General features: G+C 37.6%; 1 protein-coding gene across 1 annotated transcript in view; it reads left to right on the forward strand.

The window, feature by feature from the left end:
• LOC115215438 (tryptophan 5-hydroxylase 1) overlaps window positions 1-7,500 on the forward strand; it is a 125,230-nt gene that overhangs the window by 103,278 nt on the left and 14,452 nt on the right. The gene's annotated exons all lie outside the window — the stretch shown is intronic.

Genomic DNA, 7,500 nt, shown 5'->3' on the forward strand with positions numbered 1-7,500 from the left:
AAACCCTTATTACAGGATTTGGTAGACGGAAACTGGAACAAGTCCGCCGTGTGCCCGCGTGTGTTTGTGCGTGCCTGGGTGTGTGCACTCGCTCGCGTTAGTGTGTGTGTCTCTGTCTGTCTGTCTATCTGAATGTATGTATGTTTTTATGTAGGTATGATACCCCTGTATAAGTTTAGGATCCAGGGATACTAAGAGTAAGAAGTTTGTAAGCTTCAAGTAGACCGTGGTAGGGATAAAAAGTAAAAAAATGTAGACAGTGTATGATCAAGAATAATAACAGTTTATTTGCGTCTATGGTTACACACTTATTCCCATATCGAAATTAACAAGGAAATTCGATAAGTTGACAGTTTCTCTATTGCTCACGTTTAGCAACGAAAGTTGATATGAAAGCAAATAAAAATACAAATTGAGGAAGCGGAACGGTTTTCAACTCACTCAATTTGAATATGTATATGTGTTTGTATGTATGTGTGTGTATATATAATAATAATAATAATAATAATATAATAATAATAATAACAATAATAATAATAATAATAATAACAACAACAACAAAAACAACAACAACAACAACAATAATAATAATAATGATAATAATAATAATAATAACGACCATTATTCAGGGACCTTTTGAGCGGGATGAGCTACTCGACCAGAAGAAAATTCTAACTGGGCCCCACCTGCAAGGTCATGTGCTGTTTATCTTGATATGAGATCTCCATGTCGCGCGTATACGGTTGTGATGCATGTGCCTGGTGTACCCTTATCAGAAGGGTAGTCATGGTGGGTATACTGGGCTTCGTATATTTTACCCCAGTGTCACTTTGATGGCATGCACTGCACTCTCACTCAATAATAATATTAACATAAATAATATATAAATATATGCATATATGCATACATATATGTACATACCTACATATATATGCATATATGCATGCATATATGGGCACAGGACATCAAAAAAGTGTAGGCACAATGAGAAACGAAAAGATAAAAACAAAAATATTAGAAAACGAACATTTTTTTCGAACAACGAAAGAAACAAATATAGAAACGAGACAGACAACATAAAGAACATTCCCCTTCATCAGTTGTCTCCTGTTTCCTCTACTCCGCGTTCCGAAGGTAAGGACAAGACGCGACTTCGTTAAGACAATCCTTCCCGCAAAGCAAATTAAATAAAATTTGGGGTTTTTTGTGGAGGGTGAAAGTGGTAAGAAAAACAGGACAGTGAAAACAAGACAGTAAAAACAAACGGTGAGAGCTGTTAAGCCAAAACAATGTGAAGATTATGAACGCTAGAACGACAAGCTTTGAGAAGAGACAGTAAGGGTGACATCATGCCACCTCACTTCTTTGAACAGGGTTTTAGGCTAAATTCTGATGGCTACTTTCTAATAGACGTTAATAGTCTCTTCCCTTTTTTTAAAGTGGGCGGTCCCACTAAATGCCTCGTCCATCGCGACGCGCACAGGACACAGGCATTTTTGTCATAGCCAGCACGGACCCACTGTCCCTTAAAATATTAATATGATAGTTTTAAAAAAGATAAAAAGATGCTAGAGACTGTGAGCAAATCCTGGTTGGAGACGTTTGCTGCTGGAAGGCCACATGTGTGGCAACAGAATGCGGCTCCTTGCCATACCTCCAGAACGAGTCAGAAGTGGTTGTAGGAAAATTTCTTCGACTTTACCAACCCCCAACTTATGGCCTCTTAATTCCCCCAATTGTAATCTCATAGATTATTATGTGTGGGGTGCAGTTGATAAAGATACCAACCACTCTGCAAGCGACACCAAGGCCGAACGGGTGTATGTGTGTATTTGCGGTGGAAGCAACTTATTATATATTATTATTATCAGCTCGCTTTTAAGGCGGTGAGCGAGCAGAATCGTTACCGCGCCGGGCAAAATGCTTAGCGGCAATTCGTCCGCCTTCACATTCTGAGTTCAAATTCTGCCGGGGTCAGCTTTGCCTTTCATCCTTTCGAGGTCGATAGAATAAGAACCATCTGAGCACTGGGGGGGGGGGGCGGCCATGTAATCGACTTACACCTCGCCCGAAATGACTGGCCTTGTACCGATATTTGAAACCATTACTATCATTTCGTCCAATACCTTTTCGTCTAACTTTATGACCGGTTATTTTTCTAATGAAAGTTTCTTCCTAACAAGCCTCATGCTTGCACGCACACGATTGCATGCTTACATGCATGTGTGGTGTGTGTTTTCTGGTTAACTATTGAATCGCCTGTATCTGTTACTGCTTCACGGTGGTGGGTAGCATGAAGCGAGAAGGGGAGGTAATGATACTTTATCTTCAGAAGCAATATCCAGAGTGAGAGTGGGGTTTCATTTTGTTAAAGTGTTGTTTGCAGTTTATATACATGGAACAGTAAAACGCTTACTACAAATAATTTTGTTGTAAGTAAAAGAGAAAAATATTATTAATCAATATCACATAATATATTCTTCGCTTGTTTTCGTTACGGATTTCTGAACATTTCGCTTCGGTGGTGACATTGTACTTACTCACTGCGTTGAGTATTTATATAGCAATATATTTAATATTTATAAATGAATGCACTCATGTAAACACACACATACACACATAGAGAGAGAGAGAGAGAGAGAGAGAGAAAGAGAGAGAGAGAGACTGACAGACAGACAGAAATAGAGAGTGGGGGACAGATAGACAGTGACGGAGAGACAAAGAGGACAGAGAGAGAGAGAGAGAAAGATTCAGACAATCAGACAGACAGACGAACGGACCGACAGTCAGACAGACAAACGGACGGAGGAACAATCGGACAAGTAGATAGACGGACAGTTAGACAGACAGACGGACGGTCAGACAGACAGACAGACGGACAGTCAGACAGACGGACGGACAGTCAGACACACGGACGAGAGTCAGACAGACAGACGGAGAGTCAGACAGACAGACGGAGAGTCAGACAGACTGAATGGATTGATGGATGGATGAATCGATGGGGAGAGACAGACATACAGACAGACAGACGGACAGAGACTGACAAACAAACAGCCAGACAGATGGACGTATGGTCAGGCAGACAGACGGACAGGCGGACGGATGGACGGACAGACTGGATGGATTGATGGATGGATCGATGGATCGATGGATGAATCGGTGGAGAGACACAGAGAGAGAGAGAAGGCGAGAGTGAGACAGACAGACAGACAGACAGACAGATAGACAGAGACAGACTAACAGGAGTGGATGGATGGATGGATTGATGAATCGATGGATCGATGGATGGGTGGATGGATCGATGGATCGATCGATCGAGTGAGTGAATGGGTCGATCAATCGAGTGTGTGTATGTGTGTGCATGCAAGCACTTGTATATTCAATAAAGTTTACTCATTAGAATCTTCGAATGTTTAACTAGTTCAGCAAAGTAAATTTAACCATTTGAGTGCTTCTCAACCATTTTCAGCTATAGACCCCTCTGGTTCCTGTTTTACTCTACTGGACCTCAACAGCCATTCGATGTCTTAAAAACCCCTATTATATGAGGTACCTTCGGCAAGTGTCTTCTACTATAGCCTCGAGCCGACCAAAACCATGTGAGTTGATTTGATAGACGAAAACTGAAAGAAGCCCAGCGTGTGTGTGTGTGTGTGTGTGTGTGTGTGTGTGTGTTTGTCTGTGTTTGTTCCCCACCTCCTCTTGACGGCCGGCGTTAGTGTGTTTACGTCCACGTAACTTAGTGGTTCGGCAAAATATATCGATATAATGTGCAAGACTTTCAAAAAAAACTGAGGTTCATTCATTCAGCTAAGGATTCTAAGATCCTAGTTACATTTAGTGACGTTTGTAATTCTCCCTTTTGGTGAAACATTGCAGCCTGCTGTATATATTAATTCTATACATACACATTAGCGAATCTCTGAATCGTGCATTGTTTGAATGACGTAAACATATTTACTAATAGCGAAGCGAATCCGAAAAGAGCCGAAATTCAAGCCAGTCTTAACTGATGAAGAAACGGAAGTTGCCGAAACTGATGTCAGTATTAAGAATTGTCGATCGGCATTTTTCGGACGATTAAGGTCCTTGTTAGTAAATATGCTTACATTTATGTGCGTCGACAATATTCAATAATTATTACCTAAGAGCATTTTAGTTCTTATTTTTAGTAATGAAGGTGTTTCTAACACCCTAGTCACATTAAGTGACAACTATAATTCTCCTTTATGGTGTAACGTATCAAACTGCTGTTTATATACATATATACATATATGTGTGTGTGTGTGTATGTGTGTGTATCTGTGTGTGTCTGTGTGTGTGTGTGTGTGTGTGTGTATAAATTCATATAAGGATAAGATCGTTATTTAAAATACCGATCATATCAAGTGGCCAGCATAGGAATAAAAACCTTATTGGTAATAATTATTATTAAAATTATAATTAAAGGTATCTAAAAGATATCACCATGTTAGAGTTAGAGTGATGTTTAGAGTCAAGTTTTGACGGCTATCTCTAGCACAGTGGTATCTTTTAGATACCCTTAATATATATATATATATATATGCTTACAAACATACATATACATATGCGTGTATATGCATATACATACAAACACATCTCTATGCATACATATTATATATGCATGCATATATATATATATATATATATATATATATATACATATGTGTGTATAGTACTTATGAATATGCGTATACACAGATACACACATATATACATAAATACATACATATACAATAGCACACAGACATGTAGACAGACATATATATACACATATATACAAAACAATAACTTAGTTAGATAGGATCAAAGGTATCTCTCTTTTCTCCCTTTCGCTTCTTCCCTCCCCCCGACCCCTCCACATATTTTTTGTTGTTTTTTTTAAACTTATATTTCCTGTACCACTTGAAATGAATCTGCCGCCGATGAACAGTGTTAATGGGCACTTCCTACAGTAAATATTCCTGAATACAAGATCAAGCACCACCTACAACAGCAGCAGCAGCAGCAACAGTAGTAGTAGTAGTAGTAGTAGTAGTAGTAGTAGTAGTAGTAGTAGTAGTAGTAGTTGGTGGTGGTGGTGGCGGCGACGGTGGTGGCGACGGTGGTTGTGGATGGTAGCCGGTGGTCGTTTCACGGGGTTGAGTGACAACGCTTCGCTTTATTCTGGTTTGTAACGACAAACGACAGACCAGGCGGTTCTCTAATTGCTTGATCCCATTTGCATATCTCCGATTATAAAGTAGCAAGTCATGTCAGAAGCAATGACCAAATAAATAGTAAGTGCTCTGATAGGTAGCGAGGTAGCGAACAACAGATATATATATATATATATATATATATATATATAGTATGTATGTATGTATGTATGTATGTATATATATATATATATATATATATATATATATGGGAGGGAGAGACAGAGAGAGAGAAGATGCAATAAGGGTGGAAGCGATAGCAAATAGCGTGCTAGTGTGTGTGTGTGTGTGTTTGTGTGTCCAGTGTAAGAAGAGAGAGACAACAAGAAGGATAGTGAGACCAAGTATATATTGAAAGTGATGTACTATCTAGATATGCCTAAGAGAGAAAAAGTAATGGAGAAATAAAGAGAGAAAGTAAAAAAAAAATGATTGATAATGTCCGTTGGGGACGGAGGAAAGTTTTTTATATGTTGGAGTGTATGTTGTTGTTCGAGACGGAGAGAAGAACGGTTATGAAAGCAAGAAAAATGGCGCAAAAATCAAAGATATCAAAATTATACTTAGATTTCAGTAGACGCTATTTGTACATATTTTTTAATTTAATTATATCGCCTTGTTTTTGATGTGGAAATATTGGTCTTCCGCTAAGAACCAGTCGATCGTTTTCATAAGCATTTGAGAAAGGATTTACTAAGAGTAAATTATAGGCCAACAGATTTGCGCAGCGGGTTGATTGCCGCTCCGTCAGTTCTGCTGTGACTGGTGACATTTTTATATCAAATCATTTTACAAACGTCCTTTTAATCTTCCGAGTTTCAGCCAAGTTGTCTCCGGTTCGGTGGAGGAGAGAGGGGGGGGTAATGAGAAAGGTGTGTGTGTGATGAGGAGACAAAGCAAATTCAGTATATTTCGATTTCGTGTAATCTTTTATTAAGCAATGTGATATTGTTATTTTCATACGTATCGCAGTTCAGCCAGTTGATATACGATCTTAAGAAAGTTATATGACAAAAGCACAAACGTTTATTATAAAGGAGCGGTTGGCTGTAGTAAAACTTCCATTCGGTCTGTTACATGTATGGGAATATATGTGCTGTGTCATTTATGTATAGTTTTGATGTCACTACTTACGTACATACACACTTATATATATGTGTGTGTGTGTAAATACCTACTAAATCATAAGTAAATTAGATAGATAGATAGATAGATAGATAGATAGATAGATACATACATACATACATACATACATACATACATACATACATAGAGACAGACAAACAGATAGATAGACAGAAAGGCAGATAGACAGACAGATAGATAGATAGATAGATAGATAGATAGATAGATAGATAGATAGATAGATAGATAGATAGATAGATAGATAGATAGATAGAGGGCTAAAAAGAAAAAACCACAGCAAAGAGAAAAGAAAAGAGAAAAATTAAACGAAAACAGAGCAAACGGAAAGCTGGACGAAAACTTAACAGACGCAAAATCAGGCAAAAACACGTTACGCGGAAAATTCACAGCTCTGATTTCAAAGTCAATCAATGACCCGAGATATCATCGTGGTTTCGCGCTTATTTACATAGACAGACCGATAGATAGATAGATAGATAGATAGATAGATAGATAGATAGATAGATAGATAGATAGATAGATAGATAGATAGATAGATAGATAGATAGATAGATGTGTATCTATATATATTGTTATATTTGGGGATGGTCATTTTTTGTCAGTCAAACATCTGCACTATTTATTTGATCTTTACTTCATTATTATTATTATCATTATAATAATAATAATAATAATAATTATTATTATTATTATTATTATTATTATTATTATTATTATTATTATTATCTCAATCCGTCTTTTGTATGTGCATGTGTGTCTTGTGTGCGTGTATAAAGGTTTGTTTATTACGGTCTTCATACCCGTCTCTTTTATTTACTCACTTATCTTTCCTCATTCTATCTTTAGTCGTCAGGTTGCGTAGTATAGAGGAATGCTGTTACTCCACGTTTCCTGTTGAGGCTTTGTCTATCTGCTATTAAGCATGCGGCCTCCGCATTGTCTGACTGTCCTGTGTTCTACGTGTCGATGGCAGAAGAGTAGAGAAAATTGAGGAACACTATAATTTTATTCATATTTGTATATTCAGTAGAGTGTGAGAGGTTAAACATTTCATTTGTTTCTTTTTTTTTTCTTCATTCTTTTATGCTATTTAGTGTTTGAAACTTTCGTCTTGAGAGATATAGTATCTAATCAC

Source organism: Octopus sinensis, linkage group LG9, assembly GCF_006345805.1.
Source record: "Octopus sinensis linkage group LG9, ASM634580v1, whole genome shotgun sequence".
Lineage (NCBI taxonomy): Eukaryota > Metazoa > Mollusca > Cephalopoda > Octopoda > Octopodidae > Octopus > Octopus sinensis.